General features: G+C 49.8%; 1 long non-coding RNA gene across 1 annotated transcript; it reads left to right on the top strand.

The window, feature by feature from the left end:
- The first annotated feature begins 5,782 nt into the window (after positions 1-5,782).
- On the top strand, positions 5,783-8,561 carry LOC108544849 (uncharacterized). The gene is made up of 4 exons (XR_001889971.1): positions 5,783-5,923; positions 6,090-6,234; positions 7,003-7,137; positions 8,186-8,561. It is a non-coding gene; the product is annotated as an uncharacterized LOC108544849 (long non-coding RNA).
- The last annotated feature ends 15,459 nt before the right edge of the window (positions 8,562-24,020 follow it).

The raw sequence follows: 24,020 nt of genomic DNA, 5'->3' as shown, positions 1-24,020 counted from the left end.
TTAGCCATGTGTGGTGGCAAGCACCTATAATCCCAGCTACTCAGGAAGCTGAGGCTGGAGAATCACTTGAACCCAGGAGGCAAAGTTGCTGTGAGCCAAGATCGCATCACTGCACTCCAGCCTGGGTGACAGACTGAGACTCCTAAAAAAAAAAAACAAAAAAGAAGCAGCAGCAGGAGTGGACGGAAAGCACCCAGATTAGAACTTGGGCCCAGGGCCTCTGCTCTGCCTCTGTCCCCTGATGGAGCTGTTTAAGATCCGTTTTCCACAGACACTGACCAATCTCCCACCTTCTGTTGACCTGAATCTTAGAATACTTGAAGACTCTGGATCCAGAGATGACCTCCAGTTTCCTGCCTCTAGTCCTTCCATCTTACCTTCTTCCTCCCTCTTCCCTTTGTCCCTCTCTCTCTCCTCCATTCCGTCTTTTCTCCCCTCCTCCTTTCTTTCCATCCTTCTCTCCTTGTTTAATTCCTGGCTTCCTTCTTTCATTCCATCAACACTAACTATGGGTACTGGGCATATAGCAGCTAACAAGATGACACTTCTGTCCTCATGGATTTATAGTCCAGTGGGACAGACATTAAACAAACAAAACTATCACAGTAGTACATATGTATTTGCAAAAGGAGATTAAGTGCTAGGAAGAAGTACAGGGTGCTATGTAACCGACTAACAGGGTGGACTGAATCTGGGTGCTGGGAATGTCTCTCGGGGGAATGATAATTAAGCTCCCCGTGGTAGGCTGCATGGGAGTTATCCAGGCCGAGTGGGAATGAGGGTGTTCCTGGCAGAGGGCACAGCAAGGGCAAAGGCCCAGAGGCAAGGAGCTGGAAGGAAGCCAGCATTGCCAAAGCACTGGGAGACAGAGAAAGACGGACACAGGAGGAGCCGAGGAGTAGGCAGGTGATCAGGCGTGATTTAATTTTAAGAGCGGCAGGAAATGATTTAAAGGTTTTTTAGGCAGTGGAGCAGCTTAAGCAGATTTGCGTTAAAAAAATTAGAGCCACTGAGAAGGCTGAAGGAGAAGCAGGAGGATCCTTGAGCCCAGGAGTTGGAGTCCAGGCTGGGCAGCATAGGGAGACCCCACCCCCACCCCATCTTTAAAAAAAAGAATTTAAAAAGTTACTGAGGATGCAGAGGAGGGCATGGATTAGTGGGGCAAGTGTGGGTTTGGAGTGACCAGGAAGAATGCCACTGTGGCCCATAAGATCGCGAGAGCACAGTGGTCGTCTACAGGGCAGGGCAGTAGGGTGGCAGGAGACACGCGGGTAGATTCAGAAGACGTTTAGGAGTTGAAACCTGAGACTTTTGAGAAACGGGGGGGTGAGGAAGTGGAGGTGGCCGCGGTGGCAGGAGCAGCCAGGAGGATGGAGGCTCCCTTCACTGAGGTAGGGACACCCCCTCCTTTGTGTCTGAAACTCTCCTGTTTTACAGTTAAAAGGCGTTAGCGCTGGCCTTTGAGACAGACGCACTGAGCCACCCAAAGTCACCCGGGCAGCGGACACAGTTGGGACTGAACACAGGGGCTCTACCTGTGCCAGGTGTCCACCCTTCGGTGGCGCTCGGCCGCCTGACCTCCGCTTGGAGTTCCCGGCTCAGAGCAGGGGGTCCAGTCCCTGCGGCCTCTGGAGGCCACGCCCCACCCGGGCCCACCGGGGTGGGCGTGGCTCCGTGGCTCCCCCGGGCGCTGCACCGCCTCCTTCCCAAGCGGGCGGGGCTCCTGCCGGGTCCGCTCCCGCAGGCTGCCCGCTGACCCCCGCCACTTGGCCAGGCTGCAGGTACAGTGCCAGGGAGCGCTCAGCCTGGACCACAGCGGAGGTGTGCAGGACTCAGCGAGGCCCCCAAGCTTGTGCGCCTCCTTCCTCCGCCAGCTTCTATGTCTGCCTCCCTCTGTCCCTATTTTGCCCTTCACAGATCGTCGTCATTATCAAGTCCTACACTTTGAGAGCAGAAAGAGAACCATTACGTGGTGGGTCTCCGACATCTATTTATTACGTTGGACCGCATGCTGCATATGATCCAGCAACCTCGCTCTTCTCCTGCAGCTGCCCTTCGTCCTCGTCTCCGGGACCCGTCTCCCTGCCTCCCGGACGACCTGTGCCTTATCCCCTCCTGTCTCTTATATTCTCATACATTTGCTGCCTCCTCTCCTACGTCCGTCCTTCGGGGTCAGCCTCCATCCATTACTTCTCAGCAGCATTGCGAAGCCTCTGTTTTCTCCCCGACCTGCAGCAGCCTCTCCCTCATCCAGTCAATTTCACAGGTTTTTCCCAAATTCTTCAGAGACTGCCCATTGCCTGTAGAGGAAATGCAGGCTCTTCAGCCTGGCATGGACCACCAAGCTTTGCCTGAACATCCTTTTCCACCTTTTCTCTCACTTCTCCCCTTCCTGTACTACAAACCAGCCTCTCTGTGTATGTCTCGTCCTTGAGCCTTGGCTTCTGCCATTCTCTCTCCTCCTCCTCGTCTCAGAAATTAAAATCCCTCCCATCCTTCCCAGCTCAGCTCAAATATGACCTCTTTGGTGAAGGCTCCCTGTCTCCTCCCCTTCACCCCTTTCAGCCTGGAGAGTCTTCTTATCTGGGCCTTGCAGCACTGGGACCCCCCTCCAGTCCCCATGACCGCTGATTTTGCCCCATCATTATTTGTGCTGGTGCCATGGGAAGAAGTGGCCCAAGAGAAAGATCAGTCTCCAGGAGAGGCTGATGCGCTTGCTGCAGGATGTTTAGTTGGAAGGGCTCCAGGCGCCCAGGGAGAAATGTCCACACTTCCCTTCTAATCTGGGAGCTCCTGGAGGACAGGGTCTGTGGTGGGCTTGTCTCTACATCCCCAGCTCCCAGCGCAGAGCAAGACTTGCACGGGCACTCACTGATGTCTGCCAAGCCAGCAACTGAGGAGCAGATGTAGGGCCCAGAGGCACCAGCTGCAAGGATTCAGGGAAAGGGATTAAGGTACCAAGGGAAGTTCCAGGAAGAAGGAAAGATTGATTTATCTCCACTCAGCAGGCAAGGGTTTGGATGGGGAAAGAGAGGAGGAGGGTGGATGGTGAAGACTTTCTGAGGAAGGAGGAAGGAATTTCTGGAGGAGGGGTGGGAGGTAAGCTGGGACAGTGCAGGATCTGGTGGTCCTGTCTGCACAGAGAGTGCCAGGCAGAAGGGCTAGGGGGACAGGGTAGGACACACATTTGAGCCAGAAGGAGATCCTACCTCACCACCCTGTGCCCTGTGCGATCTCAGATACTTCTCGGGGTCCCTCACCCCTTACCCTCTGCAGGGGAGTGGCATGAGGAAAGTCCTTTTCAGAACCTGGTCCAAAAGCCTGCATGGGAAGAAAGCGGGAGAGGGAAGCTGAAGACCTCTGTCCTCGCGCCAGCTCATGTTTTATGCTTGCCAAGTCCCAGGAGGGACACTGGGAAGGTGGGAATCTCAGCCAAGTACACAGCTTATTCCCAGAGGGGCGACAAGCCACAATTGGGAGGTTGGGATGGTGGGACTGGTGGCAGGGGGTCCGAGAGGCTTGTGGAGGCAAAACCTGAGGACTGATCTGAAACAGGGGCAGAGGAAGGAATCACAGTTGGCAGACAGGAGCAAGCCTGGGAGGTGTGTGACTGTGTCCACTGTCCTTGAACAGAGGTGATTGCCAAGGGGACAGGCTGGGACTGAAACCAGCTCTGGCTATGGGCTGGCCACACTGGTAGGTCTGGGAGAGGGGTCCCCTTTCTCTCATTTGCACGAAGGCTCTGTTGGGGCTAGTGAGGCCCTGCTTTGGTCCCCTTTTTGCCCTCCCCAACTCCCCTACCCTACCTTGCCCCTCCTACTCCCCTGCCTCCTATTTCAAAGTTCCAAAGCCTGTTTCCCCCTCCCCACTCCCACTTCAGTGACATGCAGTGAGGTCTGAGGAAAAGCTCCATCTCAGCCATTTTCACCTCCATAGGAGGATGCTTCGTGCTCTGTTTCCTGTTACCTTTGCAAGGAAACCTTCCTCCCTATTAAGAGGAAGAGGGAGGGAGCAGTTTGGAGGAGTGAGAGTTGGGGGTTTCCTATGGCCCCCTTGTCACTTACAGGGAGAAGCCCTCCTACCATGAATGCCCAGACTGGGTCAAGTGTTGGTCAGAAAAGCTCTGGAGGGTTGCTGGTTTGGAAGGAAAGGCTGTGAATTGTTTTCAACAAGCATAGACTTCTGCAGCAGGGAGACCCACACACGGGCTGGGTTCTGTTAATGATGCAGCTGGAAATGTGAGCCACTGACTTCTGAGCCAGCCTATGTGGATGGTCCAAGAAGGGGGGGGTGGAGAGAATGAGGCTGATGTTTAGTTGTTCCACACATGTGAGTGTTCTCTGTGTTTGCCAAGCACAGTCTCACCCTTAGGTTCATTTCATCTGTGAGTTTATTCAGTAAATACTTATTAAGCACCTACTATGTGCCAGGCACACTTCTAGGCACAGAAAATGTAGCAACGATGAAGACAGATGGGGTCCTGCTTCATGGCAAAAAATTATAAAATAGAGTGTCTGGTGAAAAGAACTGTGAAGTCTAACCAAGTAGGTGAGGGCATAGAGAATGAGGACACACATGTGTGCACACATGTGTATAAAGACATTTATTGTAGGAATTGGCTCACACAAATATAGAGGCTAATGAGTCCCAAGAGCTGCTAGGCTCAAGACCCAGGAAGGGTTGATGTTCAGTTCAAGTCTGAAGGCTGGAAAAAAATAATGTCTCAGCTCAAATGCAGCCAGGCAGACAGAGTTCTCTCTTACTCAGCCTTTCTGCTCTGTTCAGGCCTTCAACTGATTGGGTGAGGCCCACCCACATTAGGGAGGGTGTTATGGTTTGGCTCCATGTCCCCACCCAAATCTTATCTCGAATTGTAATCCCCACATGTCCAGGGAGAGACCTGGTGGGAGGTGATTGGAACATGGGGGTGGCTTACCCCATGCTCTTCTCTGATAGTGAGGGAGTTCTTAGAGATCTGATGGTTTTTTAAGGCAGTTTTCCCTGCTCTTGTTCTCTCTGTCTCTCTTTCTCTGTTACCTGCTGCCATGTAAGACATACTTGCTTCCCCTTCCGCCGTGATTGTAATTTTCCTGAGACCTCCCTAGCCAGGCGGAACTGTGAGTCAATTAAACCTCCTTTGTTTATAAGTTACCCAATCTCAGGTAGTATCTTTATAGCAGTGTGAAAACAGACTAATACAGAGGGCCATCTGTGTTATGCAGTCTACTGATTCAAATGTTAATCCCATCCAAAAACACCCCCAGAGACACACCCAGAATAATGTTTGACCAAATACCTGGGCACCCTGTGGCCCAGTCAAGTTGACACCTAGAATTCACCATCACAGCTTCTCTGAGAAGGTGTCACTTTGAGAAGTAACCTAGTGAGGAGTGGGGGTGAGCCATGGGGTTGAGCCATTGGGATCCATAGGAGAAGAGCATTCAAGCAGTGGTAACAGCATGCGCAAAGGCCCTGAGACAGAGGCATGTTTGGCCATGTGAGACCCAGCAGGGAGGCCAGTGTGTCTGGAGAGGAGTGAACCTGATGGGTGACGGGTGAGAGGGAGGCCTTAAGCAGAGGTGAGACTGGGTCTGACATTGTTTTTATTTATTTTCATTTATTTATTTATTTTAGAGACAGGATCTCACTCTGTCACCCAAGCTATAGTGCAATGGTGTGACCGTGGCTCACAGGTGCGTGCCATCACACCCAGCTAACTTTTTAATTTTAATTTTTTTGCAAGGACAGGGTCTGCTATGTTGTCCAGGCTGATCTCAAATTCCTTGCCTCAAGCGATCCAACTGCCTCAGACTCCTGAGTCACTGGGATTACAGGCGTGAAGACACTGTTTTCAAGGGATCACTCTGCTGTGTGGAGACTAGACTGTGAGGAGCAAGCCTGGAAAGGGGAGAGCTGTTTGGAGGTAAGAGATGGTGGCTTGTGGAGAGGGTGAGGAGCAGGTTAGAGTCTTTTCAGAGACATAACAATATTTGCTGACGAAGGAGAGGTAAAGTGACAGGAAGAAGCCAGGGAGGACTCCGAGGTTTTTGCCCTAAAGCTGAAAGTAGGACTTTCATTTCCTGATGTAGGAACAGGCGAGATTCCACAGGGAAAGCAAACAGCACTGTGTGTCAAGTTAGCACTGGATACGTGGAAGTGCTGGACATACAGAATCCATGGAGGAGAAGCCTTGGAAGAGGAGAAGCCGGGGATGCCAAGGAGAGAGCGTCCTCGGTAGGGGCAGGCCCCTGTGTGGGTGCCAGAGGGACCTGCCATGCTCCCCACTGCCCTCACTAGCCCTGCCTAGTGGCCCAGGCTCTTTGGCCCCTGTGGCTCAGCTCAAGCCCACCAGGAGGGTGTCCCCGCCCCACCACCACCAATCAATGTTGTCCCTGTGTTGGTTCTGGCCCAGGCTGCAGCAAAGAAGGTGGGGCAGGAGGCAGTCAGGGACTGGAGTTCCAAGAGATTTCATGAGAACCATGCTGGTAGGAGCGGGACCCAGTGATTCCAGGGGCAGCCAGCACGGAAAGCTGGCCGTGGGCAATTCTCCACTCCATGGGAGACTGCAGTGCCCCCTCGAGGTATACCTGGCTGCTGCCCCAGAGTTGCTGCCCGGTACGGGGGCTTGGGCTCCAAGATGAGCAGCTAAGAAGGGGAGGCCTACTCCATGGGCAAGAAAGGGTTTTCTCCTCTTACTCCTGAGAGTAACCCAGGCCCACCCATGGGAAGGCAGGTGGACGCCTGTGCCGGCACAGGCACCCTTAGAGTCTCTGTGTCCCCAAGTTCTCCACTACAGCCTGCTCTGCAGCCACACCCTCCCATCCATGGCTACACACTCACATTCTGGGTCTCTTCCCTGGACCAGATTGCAGAGCAGGGCCCCTGTCGACACTGCCTCCAGCTGGCCCCTGCTGACAAGCCCATGTTGTGTCATGTTGGGAGTCTGGGGAAGGCACGAGGGCCCCTCTCCAGCAGGTCTCGATGGTTCCTCCACACCTTCAGGAAAAGTAAGAGATAAACCATCGCATCCTGAGCTCTGCAGGGAACCGGAGGCGGACACCATCCATTCTGCAAACCTGCAATGTTGGCCCTTCTGGGATCTCCTTGCCCCTTCCAGGGCTGCAGCCTCTAAGACAGGTAAGACCCAGGCCAAGCTGGTTCAGGGACCTCTGTGTAGCATTGCTGACCTCATGTTATGGAAGCAGGAGGCCACTGTGAGATGTGGGGCTTAGCTGCCACCTTGGAGAAATGGCTCATTTGAGACGGGCAGGAACAATTTAATCAGGCTCAGTTGACCTGGCCCTGGGACCCCTGCCTTCTCCGTGATAGCAGCATCTGCTGAAAGCAGAGCAGAGCCCACACTTGCAAGTTCAAAGATGTCTGTCCCCAAGGTCTCAACCAGGGATGGCATCTTCTTCTTGGGGCACTTAGCATTTTGGGACTCTGGGCGAGTCCCTTGTGGGAATTGGGTGTGCTGACACTGGGGAACGAAGGAAGCGCGCCAAGGCTGCAGACAGACCCTGGGCCAGACCATCTGAATGAAGTCCAGGCACAGCAGGGGGCTCTGAGGAGGCGCAGGATGCAGGAGATGAAAGGGGAAAATGAAGGGGAGGCACAGGTTCAAACTGCCCCTTCCCAGGAGTGCGCTACAGCTCGGCCACTTCTGTTTCATAAGAAGGAGGTTGTGACTTTGGGAGGTGGAGGGGGATTACAGCTGGGATTCCTGTTGCCTGCCTCCTGTCTCTGGGGCTCTCAGCTTTCTCTTCTCCCCAGGACTCTTTTCCTCCTCCCCTCCCCTGCTCCTCCGCTGCCCTCCTCCCCGCAGGTCCTGGCTCCGCCTCCCTGACTCGGTCTTCCTGGTGCGAGCTGAGCCCTGGAGGGGCCACAGCCTCCCCTCCAGGCCCCCTGCCATGGGGTGGCTGCTGTCTCCTTTGGATCTTTTTGCGGTCTGGGCTTGCTGTTCCTCTCAACAGTAGTCAGGAAGCCCTTACCCCAAAAAGTATCTGCGGGAGGCCTTGTCCACAGGGGAGGCCACCCCAAGGGCTCCAGGTGAGTCACATCAAACGCAAGAACAGTGAATGGAACTGGGGTCTCCCGGCTCTCTCTTAGAGTTGCTGAGTGACCTTAAGTCCAGCACTGGGCCTCTCTGGGCCTCACTTATGCCACTCTTTTCTTCATTTACCAGTGGGCAATGTCAAGTGAGAGACTCCACAGATAAGAAAAATAAAAGAGAGGCTCAATTACAGGCCAGGAAAAACCACTTCGGTGGACAAAGGCCGCGCGGCTCTCCCAGCATTCTGTCCTCTGTATACAGACGATCTCCTTCTGAGATCCTTTTGGGGATGACCCCTTCCAAACCATGGACACTTCTGGGTGGGTTGTCACTCAAGAGGTCCTGCCCTCTTCTGCCCACTGGATAGACACAAGAATTGAAATCTGTGAAGGATACGAGATTGGGAACAAAATAATTGATGCTGATTGATCCCAGCAGCTGTATGGTGAGAAGACGACGAGCTTCCGCTGCCTGCATTACTGACTTGCCTAATGTCTGCCCTGCCCTGGCCTGGATCTTCCACCTCGCCTTTCATTCTGTGAACCACCCCCAAATCCTTCAAATAAAGTCCTTGATTGCTTGTTAGAGTTGATAATATTGCTTGCTGAGGATCCAGAGACCTCTAGAGAGAGGAGGTGGAATTGCACACCCTGAGGAAGAGGAAGATGTGAGTTACCATCCCTGGGGGAGGCCCCACGGGTGTTAGCCCCCAAGGGACAGGGGACTGACGGGGGCAGAGCTGAGAGCAGGGGTCATATACAAGAGTTGGGTTGGGGGCCTAAGGAAACTTCCCCAAAGGTGAGAGCAATGTTGGGATAAAGGACAGAGGAGGACCTGTATGATATGGAGAGATTTGAAACATAGCTAAGTGGGGTCCTCACCTCTAAAGGGGCCAGGGGCCAGGCGCACCTGTAATCCCAGCACTTTGGGAAGCCGAGGTGGGCAGATCACTTGAGGTCAGGAGTTCAAGACCAGCCTGGCCAACATGGTGAAACTCCGACTCTTACTAAAAATACAAAAAGTAGCTGGGCATGGTGGTGCACGTCTGTAATCGCAGCTACTTGGGAGGCTGAGGCAGGAGAATCACTTGAACCCACGAGACAGAGGTTGCAATGAGCCAAGATTGCGCCACTTCACCCCAACCTGTGTGAGAGAACAAGACTCCGTTTAAATAAATAAATAAATGGGGCAGAAAACAGGTTATGCCAATTACAGGTGGTTGTAGATTCCCAGTCCCTCCTCCTCATGCCAGGTAGCTGGGGGACTGACACTGCAGCCATGGTGAGGCCACAGCAGGTCGGGAATGAACACACAGACATCCATCTCATTGTCCACCACTGACAATGAGATGGATGACCAGGCTTCCTAGTGCTGAGTGCTGAGTGCCATGGTGTTCTCAGGCCAGGCAATGGCCAGGAGCCAGAGATCCTCCTTATCTGGAATCCTCCTACTCGACCCTGGGGTGGCCACTTGTGCCGAGACAGCCCAAGGTAAGGGGCGTGGCATCAGAACTCCCCAAGGCCTTTAATGCTGCAGAGCCACAGCCCTCAAGAAACAAGGCCCCTGGAAATTCCTTCCCTAAGCAGAAGCTGTTGGAGGCCATTTTAAGGCAATATGTGAGCTGGTGTGTCACCTGCACCGAGTTCAGAGGTGCTAAAGGATCCTGAGTGGGGCTTGGGGTTTGCTGTGGAGGTTCAGGATGAAGGGCGGGGTTTACGGGTCCAGGAACAATTACTGGGTTTGTGAGTCAAACTGAGCCCCCACCAGGTGACAGCCAGACAGCAGTGGGAGAAGGGACGATGGCAATGGGCAAAACGGCAGGGCTGAATGATACCTGTGACCACGGAAGCTCCTGCCGCTGATGCTATCCCGACCCTCCCCATCCCGCCCAGCTGGAAAGCAGCTCTTGCTCTGCCACCTGCTGCCAGCATGCGGGTGGGGATGTGTGTACAGCTCAAGGGTGGCATCGTGTGGTCATAGTTGGGTAGTGCACCTCACAGCTTCCAAAGAGCTTCCTTCTGCGGAGGCACTCGGGGAATTGTGAGTCTATGTGTCAGACTCTGTTCTAGGACTGCAAGATCTTTCCTAACAGAATCAGAGTTTCTGTGAGGAGCAGTCCCGAGGGGTGCAGAGCCTGAGGGGGAAGGGGAGAAGAGAAGGAGAGAGGGAAGGGAGGTGGGAGGGGGAGGGTTGCTAGAGCCCCTTGGTGAGCGTGTCTACAGCCAGGCTGCTCTAGGGCACCTTTCAAAGTGGCTTCTGGGTCCACATCCCAGGCGTTTGATGACTTAACCCTTTGCATAAGACTTTCACATTGCAACTCAAATCCCTGCCACCCTGGGGAACCTATTCCCTCCAGAGGGAGAGGGACTTGGGAGAAGCATTATTCCAAAAGGGCTCCTGTTCCCAATGTTAATGGAAAGAACCCAGACTTCAAAATCAATCCGATCTGGATTCAAATCTCAGGTTGTCCCTGCACCAGCTATATGGCCTCAGGAAAGTCCTTAGCCCTCTCTGTGCTTCAGTGTCCTCATCTGTAAAACAGGGAAAATCATGCCCCTCTGACAGGGCGGTGGGTCCTAGTCAGTGAAATAATGTCGAGACAATGGATGGTCCCTACCACAGAAAGCAAGGCCCCCAACTCTGTGTCCAGGGATATCAGCTCTGAGGGGCATCTGCTTGGCTGCTCATGAGTGGCTGTCTTTCCACAGTTGTGTGGATGCATCTGGCATTTGGCAATCGGTTGTTTGAAATCAACCATGGTATTTTGCCCCCAGCTTTACCCCTCCCAAGCAGACTCCTCACCTGCCGAGAGCCTGCCGCTGTGCGTTGAAGGCTGAGTGCGTCACGGCGAGGAGCAGCTGCCAGACCTGGAGTGAGCAGAGGGAGAAACTGGACTTCAGAATAATCAGAGCTGGATGCTAATCTCAGGTCCCTCCTGCACTAGCTGTGTGGTCTCGGGAGAGATCTTACGGGTGAGAAGGACCTGGGCCTTGTGGGCTGAGAGGCTTAGGAAAGCCAGGGGGAGCCAGGTCCCCTCAGTGCTCTCAAAGAACTGGCAGTGGGGTTGGAACTCCCAAAGCTGGAGAGGCTCAGGCCGGGAAGGGCTGTCCTGACCTGCAGGCCATCATGGCCTTTTGGAGAGGGAGGGAGCAGATGGAGAAGTGGCACAGAAAAGTGAAAGGCAGGAATGAAAAGGAAGTGGCGAGGGGACCGTGGAAGACAAAATGAGAAGTCTCTCCAGGTGGCTGATGTCACCCTCTCTGATTGCTCGAGGTGCCAGGAGGGGCACCTCGGCAAGGTGTCCCCTCTCCCAGGAGGCTGAGACCGGGATTTGATCCAAGTTGGGCCACCTGGAGAGAGTGGCCTGAACTAGTCTCCATCCTGCTCTGGGCCTGGGTTTCTGCATTTGTAAAATGAGAGGAATGTGCTGAATCAGATACAATCATCTCTCCCACCAGGCCCACCCCACACTTGGCAGGAAAGCAAGGACTGGGGCCCCAACAGCTGTCCTTGAGAGTGGGAGCCGCTAAGGGCACAGGAAGGAGTTTCGGGGGCGGCAGGTGGGGAAGCAGGCAGGATGGGAACACCAGGCTCTCGGGGGAAGGAACCAGATAAATTACCAGCAAGGAAAACCTATAGGTTTTTCCCAAAGCACAATTTGAATAGAAATGTCAAATGCACCTGGAGTTATTACACCCTGTAATCCTAATGACATATAATCCTATACACCAACAGGATAATATCACAAATGTGTGTGGCAACACTGCCGCATGTTAACCCTGCCTGCCTCCTGGGATGATCTTTCTCATCCCGGCAGAGCCTACAGAGCCTCCTTTGTTCTTCACAGAGGTGGCCTCATCGGGCTGGACCTGGGGGAGGTGACCAGGGAAGTGAAAGTCAAAGAGCCCAAGGAATGAAGCTGGCATGGCGTTAGTCGGGGATGGACAGGTGTAGTTTGGTGCTTTCATTTTTTGCCTAATCTGGATGCATCTTAAGTCCCCTGGAAGTTGCCAACCCCACATCAACATCTGTGTTCAGGACCCTCTTCTCTCCCCACCTACCCCTGCCCCTAACTCTTTCCTTCTCTCTCATTCTTCCTTTCCTGTATCCTTCCCTTTCTTCCCCAGCGTCTATGCTCTGTTCTGCCAGGAACACTCTCAGAGATATGGTTCGTTCTCTTGAAGGGGGAAAGCCCCCTGGGATTCGTGTGCACCCATCCTGTCTGGCTGTGCTCCTTAGTTGCAGGCCCTGGAGCCAGGGAAGGTGGGAGTGGACTTTGGACTGAGGCAGCAGCTGTGTGGTTAGTGGTCTGCGGTCAGGGGGGCATTCAGGGTAGGGCACAGAACTTCCAGGCCAGTGCACCAGCCCAAAATAGAGTCCTATTTTGTTTTATCTACCATGTAGCCTGTGCTGGTCCCTGTGACATAAGCCTCTTTTGCCGTGAGACAGGAAATCTCTTTCTAGGCTCCTAGGGAGATGAGATTCTTCAGGTCAAAGATGCAGAATCATTCACACAATCCAGAAATCTCTTCCCAAACTCCATAATCCTATGCTCAGCCCTCCAAGGCAGTGATTCTCGAAGTATGAACCACTTCAAGACCAGCAGCTCAGCACTACCAGGGATCTTATTAGAAATGCAAATTCTGCTGGGTGCGGTAGCTCACACTGGTAATCCCAGCACTTTGGGAGGCCGAGGCGGGCAGATCACTTGAGGTCAGGAGTTCGAAACCAGCCTGGCCAACATGGTGAAATCCTTTCTCTACTAAAAATACAAAAATTAGCTGGGCATGGTGGTGCATATCTGTAGTCCCAGCTACTCAGGAGGTTGAGGCAGGAGAATCGCTTGAACCCAGGAGGCAGAGGTTGCAGTGAGCCGAGGCTGCGCCACTTTACTACAGCCGGGGCCACAGAGCGAGATTCCATCTCAAAACGAAACAAAACAAAATAAAAAACCAGAAATGCAAATTCTTAGGTCCCAGCGCCAAGGGTGGCTGGAGACAGTTTGTATCATCTGAGGAGAACCAATTGCACATGTCTCTTCCCTAACTCTACATTTAGTGACAATCACACTGGGGGCTTGAAATCAACCACCGTGGGAGTGTTTACACTGTGGAACATTACAAATCAGTGCTCATTTTTCTTTCTGAAAGCCCATTGTTAAACAGTTTCTAGCACACCACCGGACCCTACTCAGACCTACTGAACCAGAACCCTGAAGGTAGAATCCCGCAATCTGTGTTTTAATAAGCTTTTCATGTGATTCTGATGTACACTCGAGTTTGAGAATCGCTGTTCCCATGGGCCAGATCTAGTGGAATCATAAGAAAGAAAGGAATGCGGGGGGTGCCCAAGGAGTAGGATTTCACAAGGAAACTTTGGAAAAGGTAAAGAAAGAAGAGAGAAAGTAAACCAGGCCCTGATGGAGATGAGACCTGCAGCCCCAGGGAATGGAAGGAGGAAGGAGAATCTGGTGAGTAGGTTGAATGCAGCCAATGTCAAATAGGTCAGTTTTCCATGTATCCAGATGAGGGAGATGACGTCCAATCTTGGAATGATGTCCAATCTCATTCCAAGTCGTGAGATTGGAAGGACACAGGATAATTGGCTGGAAAAATGCTCCTTTGGGTGCATATTTCTGTAACAAAGAAAAACACATTTATGAGCATTTGTTTTGTGTGTTTGTTTGAGACAAGGTCTCACTCAGTCGCCCAGGCTGGAGTGCAGTGGCACGATCATGGGTCACTGCAACCTCAAACTCCTGGGTTCAAACAATCCTCCTGCCTCAGGCTTCCCAGTAGCTGGGACTACAGGTGCACACCACCATGCCTGACTAACTTTTGTATTTTTGGTAAGACAAGGTCTTACTATCTTGACCAGGCTGGTTTTGAATTCCTGGGTTCAAAGGATTCTCCCACCTCAGCCTCTCAAAGTGCTTGGATTATAGGTGTGAGCCACTATGCCTAGCCATGAGCATTTCATTGAAGATACAAGGAAGAGAAATCCTACGAAGTGTTTTTCAGGGAAGGGTGAAAATGGAAAATCTTAGTAAGTGCTCATTACTACTCATGTAAAGGTATGCAAAATGCCACTGGAATTTTCTTTCCTTTTTTCATTTGTGAAATATTTCAAACATATAGAAAAAGACAAGGAGTAATATAACAAAAGCTTTGTACCTACCACCAGATATAGCAAGTGCTACCATTTTGCCACATTTATGTCAGATCATTTTTTAAAAGAAATAAGACAGGCCAGGCACAGTGGCTTATGCCTGTAATCCCAGCACCTTGGGAGGCCAAGGCAGGAGGATTGCTTGAGCCTAGGAGTTTATGGCCAGCCTGGGCAACATAGCAAGACCCCATCTCTACAAAAAATAAAAAATTAATGGGGTGTAGTGGTTCACGCCTGTGGTTTCAGCTACTCGGGAGGCTGAGATGGAAGGATTGCTTGAGATTGGGAGGTTGAGGCTGCAGTGAGCCATGATCATGCCCCTACACTCCAGCTTAGGCAACAAAGTGAGACCCTGTCAAAAAAATAAAAAAGAAAAAGAGGAAAGAAGAAAGAGAAAGAGAGAAAGAAAGAAAAGAAGGAAGAAAGGAAGAGAGGAAGGAAAGAAGGAGAGAAGAGAAGAGAAAGAAAGAAAGAAAGAAAGAAAGAAAGAAAGAAAGAAAGAAAGAAAGAAAGAGAAAGAAAACCTTATAGACACAGTTGAAGTCTTTGTGCCTCTCTTCCTTCCTCCAACTGTCGTGAAGTTGGTAAGTATTCTCACACTGGTGCTCATACTTTACCATATATGTATTACTCATAAATTACACCTAGCAATGCTTTGAGTGCTTCTTAATTTATGCAAGTGATGTCACACTAAACCCACCATTATTGGAACCTACTTTTTTCAGCTAACACTGTGTTTCCAAGATCGATCCATGTTGATGCATGAAGATCTAGCCGTTCATTTTTACTGCTGAATAACATGAAACTATACAAAGATACCACAATCCATCCACTCACCTACTGACAGACATTTAAGCTGTTTTCAGTTTTTCACCATCACAAATGATTCTGTAGTGGACATCCTTGAACTCGCTTCTATAGAGCAGACCCCTACAAGTGGTGTTGCTGGGCCGCAGAGAAGATGCATTCCAGTTATTAGACACGCTGTCAATTTACTCGCTAGCTTGGCTGAGCCAGTTCACACTTGTGCCAGCAGCAGACAAAACAACCGAAAATGTTATTTATTCAGTGTGCTCTTGGACTGGGCTCTCTTCTGAATGCAAAACCAATTATAAGGATTTTCTCTAGTTCATTCCCGACCTTTGTTCTCCTAATTCTACTTTCCCTTAAAGCCTTAAATTCTTTAGCCGTAAATTCTTCTACAACTAGGGTTTTCCAGAATTTGACCTAGTGGCCAAGAAGAAATGACTGGTATGTGTGTTACAGGATGGAGTCGGGTATGTGTGTGTGTGTGTGTGTGTGTGTGTGTGTGTGTGTGTGTGTCTGTGTTTGTAGCTTTGGACCAAAGCCAACAAGAAATAACTGGAAGGACAAGACTTTCCATAGCATCTTTTAAATGATGCATCAAACCCAGGAAAGAGGGGTAACCAGTGTGACCCAGAATCTACTTTCAAGCTATAGGTCCTTTCCTCCCCCTCTTATTTGTTGTGGATCAACAGGGAGTTGCCCCAGGATATTACTCTGTGGCTCCATCTTCCCTGCTCCCCAAACCCACCAGACTCCAGACACTTCTCTAAGCTGTGTAAACCCAGGGGTGAGGGAAAGAGGTGCTCTGTGCAGAGGAGAGGCAGCCCCATGTGTTCATCTGGGGTAAAGGGCTGACTTTTGGCCCCAGGCCTAAGAGCCCTCTGTCCATGCCAAAGACTGCTCCTGCATCTGGGCCTGTGGGGTTGGGAGAGCTGCCAAAATCCTAGACTGGGCATTGACAGTGGAGAGCCTAGATCTTGGCCACTGACCCGATCCCTCAGCCCCAGGACCATGCAGAACTTGTCTGGCATTCCTTTCCTCACAGGCCCTGAAGCAGGAGACTCCAAGGCCTTTGAAGTTGACTTGAGAAAAGGGGATCGTGGGACAGGGATTAAACGAACCACCACAAAGTTGCCTGGCTCAAACCGAAGACATTTCAAGAGGCAGGAACCTGAAGTGAATGAAAAAGTGCAATTCACAGTTAAGCGAGAGTAGGGAGGGCCCTGACCCAAAGACTATTTTTGTGTTTTTTGTTTATTTGTTTTTTAGGGTTTTTTGAAATAGGGTCTCACTCTGTCACCCAGGCTGGAGTGCAGTGGTGCAATCACAACTCACTGCAGCCTCCACCTCTGAGGCTTAAGCAATCCTCCTGCCTCAGCCTCCCTATAGCAGGGACCACAAGCACACACCACCACACCCGGCTAATTTTTAAATTTTTTTTGTAGAGATGGGATCTTGCTATGTTACCTAGGCTGGTCGTGAACTGCTGGGCTCAAGCGATCCTCCTGCCTTGGCCTTCCAAAGTTCTGGGATTACAGGAGTGAGCCACTACTCCTTTCTGTCTTTCTAACAGAAAGACTATTTTGGATGGGATTTCTCCCCAGCAAACACTTGAAGCATGACCTACAGGAGTTGTTTGTTTGGAGGGGGGCGTTTGTCCTTTATCAAAAAGATGAAACCTGGTTGGGTGTGAGTTTCTTGCCTGTAATCCCAGCACTTTGGGAAGCTGAGGCAGGAGGACTGCTTGAGGCCAGGTGTTTAAGACCAGCCTGGACAACATAGGGAGACCCTGTATCAACAACAACAACAAAAAGCATGGTGGTGCACACCTGTAGTCCCAGCTACTCAGGAGGCTAAAGTGGGAGGATCTCTTGAGCCCAGGAGAATGAGGCTGCAGTGAGCCAAGATCACACCACTGCACTTCAGCCTGGGAGACACAGTGAGGCCATATCCCAAAAAGGAAAATGATAAACTGCGAAAATCTCGGTGTCCTTGTTCCACAAACTCTTTTTGGCCCAGAACAGTCTGCCCTTTGGGTAGCAGGTGGCTTGCTTCAGGCTGGAGGCCGGGAGGCCTACTCAGGCGCCCAGGACAATTCACCAAGGGACCTCACCTCTGAGCCCTGCCCACCATCCAATGAGGACGCGTGGAGGTGATGTCACTGCATTCTGTTGCCCAGCCCAGCCCAGGAGAATGGGACAAGCTGGAGAAAAGAACCAGTGGAAATGCCAGATGCCACGGGAGAAGTTGGTAAAAAAAAAATGATGGAGGGCAAATGAGTCAGCAGCAAGTTTAAGCAATGAACCATTGCATCATGGGGTGTTTCTCAAATTCTTGTCTACTTTTAGAAAAAGTACGCAATGACATTCAGTGGGCATCTTGATTCTGAAATAGCTAAAGAAAATGTTAAAAATGCAGTGGGTGAAGATGTGCCCACATTAACCTCTTTTCTAAAACAACAGTTGACAATTGTGCTATGTGTCCTTAAGCAAATCTTTTAGCCTGACTGTTCCTTAGTTTCCTCTTCTGTGACATGAGGGGAAAGTATGAAAAATATGTCTGGAGATTCCTTCCAGTCTAACATTCTGTGATTTGATCATTGATACTATGCTCATATTCTTAATACTCAGGCTGTGTCTACACAGTACCAAGACCACTAGCTAATTCAGTGAGTATGGACAAAATGTTCTTCCAATCAATTCTTTGGCACGCTGTAGACAAAACAACCAGTTAGTTGGCACCATTTTCCATTTCACAACTGGTTGCTCCGGCTTCATCTTGACCAGTGCTTCTTCAATGGTGGTATCCTGACATACCGCATGCCTGGAGCACGTAGGAGGTGTGTCCTAGGCAGTTGGCTATGGATAATGAACTGTTGAGGTTCTCAAAAGGTTGATTTTTAATCAATTAGAACAGATTCAATATAGTCCAAGAGTAATGCCCCTGCTGCTTAGTTGCATTCTGATATGCCTCCCTGAGAGGAAGAAGTGGTGGAGTTACAGCTGTCAAACAGAGACTGCCTGTAGCCCTGACCCTGTTGGATGCCCATGGGAGGGTGTCGTGTCGTGCGTGTGAACGTCATTCATCATCTGCAACACAGCATTTGAGAATGACTGATGGAAACCCCTGAGATGTGGTTGGACATCAAGGTAGTGGAGACTCAGGCCCTGGAGCAATCTGAGCCAGCATCCTATGACGCAGGTGCAAACCAGGAAGAGAGCATTCGACAGAGTACAGAATGGAGGGCCTGTTCATTATGCCTGTCTCTTGGTCCAAAAGGAATGATTTCACCATAATCTGTTCATAACTGGGGAAGGAAAGGCAGCATGAAATGGCGTTTATTAATCATGTAGGGGCCAAGCCCAGTGCCAGACACTCGTGGCAGGTTTTAGTGTTGCTCGCCATGTACTTTTTATTCTCAGCTGGCCAGGGGGATTACACTTCCTCCCTCTTGTGGTTTGGAAGAGTAATGTAAAATTCTGGCAATGGGTTATGGGTAGAAGTGACATGTGCCAACTCAATGCCAGGGCATTTTGCTGATAGTTTTAGACCCTCCAGAGCTTCCTCTCCCTCTAGCATGGGAACTGGCAACAGTCTGGCGGCTCTTTCATCACCAGCCCAAATCCTGGAATACTAGGGAACCGAGCTCCCAGATGAGCTGTGAGGTGTGTGTATCATGCATTGCACATGAGAATGGAGTAAAACTTTGTTGTTGTAAGCCACCAAGATTTTGAAGCTGCCTATAACTGCAGCACAACCTAATTTTGTGCTGACCGATGGCATGTTTTATATAACATGGTAGTGTAGTAGAAAAATGTGAGCTTTATAGTTTAAAATGCTGGGCACAGTGTCTCACGCCTGTAATCCCAGCATTTTGGGAGGCCAAGGTGGGAGGATGGTTTGAGCCTAGGAGTTCGAGACCAGCCTGGGCAACATAGAGACTCCACTTTATTTTACTTTTTTAAAAAATAAAATAACAACTTAAAAAATAGAGATTAAAAGACATGAGCTAAAATCTAACCACTCACTGACTGTGAGCAAATCTGTTAGCTTCTTTGAGTCCCAGTTTCTTCATCTATAAAATGGCAAGATGTTTTTATTAGGTTCGGAAATAATATTTTAAAATATCTAGCACAGGATTTGGCAAATAGCCGATGCTCAATTATAATGATTATAATTTCATGTATTCTTCAAAATAATACTATGAGTAAAGAGAGGGTATGGGAGTAAGAGAAAGGGTAGTCATTACTGATGTTTCAAATGCCATCATACGCTATGGAGAACACTGACCAGAGACCCCAAGGGTAGGGGAAGGTGTGAAGTCATCTGTGCTAACCCTCCCCTGAACTTAGAGAAGCCCTAGAAGGGAGAGAAGGCCTGAAGATACCATTTACAATTTAGCCTTTTGACTGCCAGAGGAAAAGCAGATTCTACTTATGGTAGTGACTATTGACACCTTCAGCATATAAAATAAGAATATAGCAGTGGAATGCGTTAGTGTCCTGTTAGTTTCACTGAAGGTTGTTATCCTAGCAAAGTGCCAGCCAAGGTCTTTCCCAAAGGCACAATGAACTAAACTCTTCTCTGAAATCAGCTTATTAGTATTATCATGACCACTTCAGCTAGCTCACCCAGGACCCGGAAATGAGCTGCAGAGTGAACTACAGAGGAAGGGAGAGAAAGAGAATATCCTCAAGGCAGGAGGGGATTGAGGGGTCCTTTGCCTCCTCCTGCTTCCCAACAAGCCTTGCCTGATGGAGGAGCAAGAGCAGTCAGAGAAGGGGGTGGAGGAGTTCCAGTTCTGTGTGTCCTCTCCTCACCATGCCAGCTGCTCTGGAAACCTCCAGTTCCAGGTCAGATGCCTGCTGCAGTTCCCACTTACATTTAATTTGGTAGAGTATGTTACCTCCAATCCCAGTTTTCTCCAAGGTCTGCTCCCAGATCATCGTTTGCCTCTTAAATACCACATCCTAGCCTTGAACTTGGAATTCTGAACATTCAATGGCCTGTCCCAGAGGCCTCAATTCTGCCTCTGGGATGAAAGTTCCCTGCACGTATTCACACACATGCGCACTTGACTGACTTCACTTTTCCACGCCGACCAAGATCCCTTGAAAATGCCCATGGCCAGTGGGGTGACTCTGATTTCCAGCAAATGTGTGGTCCCTCTTAACTGGGGAGGTTTACCAGAAGCATGTATTAGATGAACATGGAGTTGTAACTTGTGCTCAGGGTTTAAAGTATGGCGAGAATGGAAACCGGATCGTGAGATTGAGTCCTGGTGGGGCTAGTTGACCTCATTTTGATCAAGATCACAGATTTTACCCCTGACCCAGATTAAAATCTATAAAATGGGTTTCTGTGACCCTGAGAGACACAAGCAGTGATGTGTTGGAGCAGAATCATAGTGGCTTGTGAGAGCCAGGTGTAAAATATTCTGGAACTTTGTAAGCCAATTTTTAAAATCATTAGTAGCTTGAAATCTATTATGGTGCAAATATTTATACCATGGAAATTGGTAAACCCCTAAAATCAAGGTTTCTCTTCCTCCTCCCCTCCTCCTCCTCCCTCTTTGTGAGAGCTAGTTTACCAAGGTATGTGTGTCTTCTCGCAAAACCATTCTTTCATTGGAAAAAGTATTCCAGAGATGGGATCAGGGGAATCAGTTTTGTATATGAAGAACATAGCCCCCTAGAATCACAGACAGCTTTGAGGACTCAAAAAAAAAAAAAAAAAATCAACAACCAACTTTTAACATTGACAGAAACTTTCATTAGATAGGGAGTTGTGGCTTCAGTGACTGTGCTGAGATTTTAAATGTAAAAGATTTTGCTGAAGTGAAAATTACATGTAAATGTTGGGTTGTATAGCACTGTAAGAGTCTGTAAAAAGAGCTGTAATAATGTTCTACAGAAAGTCTTTATTGAATTCTCAGTAGAGCAGTGATCTCTCATTGATGTGGCTTCCAGGGAGGGAGCATCTGGCCTCCAATCTTTGTAGAGAGGGGTTGACACCCGGATTGCAGCTGACTGTGCCCATCGCTGTGGGGGCTGCTGCAGGAGGGACAAAGAGAGCTTTGAATAATCTGTTATGAGCTGAACCGTGTCCCCTAAAATTCATATATTGAATTCCTAATCTCCAATGTAACTGTGTTTGGAGATAGGATCTTTAAGGAGGTGATTAAGGTTAAATGAGGTGGGACACTAATCCAATCTGACTGATGTCCTTATAAAAGAGGAAATGTGGACACACAGAAACACACTGGGGATGAGCATGCATAGAGAAAAGGCCACATGAGGACACAGTGAGAAGGTTATGTCTGAAAACCAAAGAGAGAGGCCTCACCAGAAACTAAGTCTGTGGGCACCTTGATCTTGGATTCTCAGCCTCAAAACTGTGAGGATGTAAATTTCTGTTGTTTAAGCCAGCCCATCTATGGTATTCTGTTATGGCTGTCCTAGCTGGCTAATTCCATCTGCAATCCAGATTGCTTATTTCTGTTCTTGTCTGTTGATTGATCAGTTTTACAGGGTAATTGACCTTCCTCTACAATTCTTCAGGCTCTCCTAACCCTGCCTGAGATTCCCAATGTGCCCAGTCACCCAACTGTGATGCCAAGGGGTGGGGTCGTGGAGACTGAGTCAGAACCTGGCAGGTTACCTTAGGGGGTGACAGTCAGATTGAACATGTGTAGAACTTGGCTCTGCCAGCATTTAGCTGCAGAATCATGAGCAAGCCTTTGTGCTTCAGTGTCCTTATCTGTAGAATGGAGGCAAAAATACTCTCCCTCACAGCATTATGGTGACGATAAAACAAGATCACGGAAGAATAAGCACATAGCACAGTGCTCAGTGAGCACTCTCTTCTGAAGTGAAGCAGGCCTGGGGACAACCTGACTTAGAGATGGCTCTGCTTGCCCTAGCACTGGGTGGGTGGAGGAGGCATGGGGGGATGGGGAGGGTGCCTGAGAGGGCAAGGTCTTTCCTCTCCAGGTGACCTGTAGTGTGGGGAGCAGGTCACCTCACTAGGACAGTTTCTCCTGGGACCAAGACCTTCCCCCTGTTGAATTTTTCTCCCTTTGGTTGTTCCCTCACAGAACATGCTCTTCTTGGAGAATATTGTGTGTCTTAAAAAATAAGATAATCATGTAAAAGTTTCACAGAGAGCCTGGCTTTCAGCAGGCACTCAATACATGGTAACGATTTCTACATCTGCAGTTCCTAAAGCAGTTTTCACGCCACCCCCCAGGGCAGCTGTGACCACAGAATTGAGGCATAATTTGGACACCGTTGGTAGAAACAGCATTGGGTAACTTTATTAACCATTTTGGTTCAGCCTTACTAAGGAAGAGAGCTCCATTCATGCCAAAGGCTTCTCCAAACCCTTCCCAAATAACCAGGATTCAATAGCCTGAACTCCCCCAAGAATGACTCCCTGCCAGAACACAGCACAACCCAGCAGCGTGACCCTTCCTGACTCTCCCATCCTCCTTACCACACAGGCTGATGGAGGACTCGGCTCTGTGTCTTTACCGAGCTCCAACTCTCTTCCTGCGCTTGAGCAAGAGCACTTGGTGACCTAGTGAGATAGTGGGAGTGGACACCAGCCCTGACTCCTGGCAGGAGACTTCATACTTGCAGCATGTGCATAAACTGCAGGAAACAGGGTGTGGCTCACAAGGGGTCTGAGCCCAGGAATGATGAACCCCATGATGCTGGGAGTTCGTCTCATCAAGTCAGCTCTGTGACATTTGGGCCATGAAGCTGTGGACCCAGCTCTCCAGGAACTTCTGTCTGCAATGATTGAAAGCTCCTTTGACACTTTTCTATTTTCCTATCCCCTGGGATCCTGCTGAGCAGGAGGCTCCGGTAGAAGTCACTTTGTGTCCCTGTGTCACCTTCTGATTAAAAGTACTTTAAAAGTCATGTTCTGGGCCATATACGGTGGCTCATGCCTGTAATCCCAGCACTTTGGGAGGTTGAGGCGGGTGGATCACCTGGGGTCAGGAGTTCGAGGCCAGCCTGGCCAACATGACAAAACCCTGTCTCTACTAAAAATACCAAAAAAATTAGTCAGGTATGGTAGCGTGCATCTGTAATCCCAGCTACACAGGAGGTTGAAGCATGAGAATCACTTGAACTCTGGGGGTAGAGGTTGCAATGAGCCGAGATTGTGCCACTGCACTCCAGCCACGGTGACAGAGCAAGACTCTATCAAAAAAAAAAAAAAAAAAAAAGGAATCAAAAAGAAAAAAAAGTCATGTTCTGGAATGGCCTGCTTCATACGTACAAAAGAGCAGGGTTTGCAGAGTCAGGCAAAATAAAGGGTCAACTTGCAATCTAACCTTATCAGAGACCTGGTGGCTAAGGGACCTTTCTGTAGAGATTTGCAAGAACACACTCAGCAGAGAGCTGAGGCTCAGAAAGGAATTCAGGTAAGGAAAATCCTCTGCTGATTCAGAAAAAGGGCATTCACAAGTTTCTAACATTCTGGAAACATCACATGTTACTCTATTTACTCCCTACTTACTCTCTTTCTATCTGCAGGGCATGCAGCAGGATGGAGATAAAGATGCCCAGAAGAAACCAAAGCCTTCCTGGGGGAAGCTGTAAGAGGTCAGGAGGGAATTCTTTATTAGAAAGTGAAGATCGTGCAGGGCGCGGAGGCTCATGCCTGTAATGCCAGCACTTTGGGAGGCCAAGGTGGGCAGATCAACTGAGGTAGGAGTTCGAGACCAGCCTGGCTAACATAGCAAAACCCCCTCTCTACTAAAAATAAAAAATTAGCCAGGCGTGGTGGTGCGCACCTGTAATCCCAGCTACTCAGGAAGCTGAAGCAGGAGAATCACTTGAATCCGGAAGGTGGAGGTTGCAGTGAGCCGAGATGGCACCACTGCACTCTAGCCTAGGCGACAAGAGTGATACTCCATCTCAAAAAAAAAGAAAGAAGTTGAATATCAAGGCTGGAGACCAGGACACTCTTGACAAATCTG

This window comes from Rhinopithecus bieti, unplaced genomic scaffold, assembly GCF_001698545.2.
Source record: "Rhinopithecus bieti isolate Rb0 unplaced genomic scaffold, ASM169854v2 scaffold_26131, whole genome shotgun sequence".
Taxonomy (NCBI): domain Eukaryota; kingdom Metazoa; phylum Chordata; class Mammalia; order Primates; family Cercopithecidae; genus Rhinopithecus; species Rhinopithecus bieti.
This window is presented reverse-complemented; position numbering and strand designations above follow the sequence as displayed.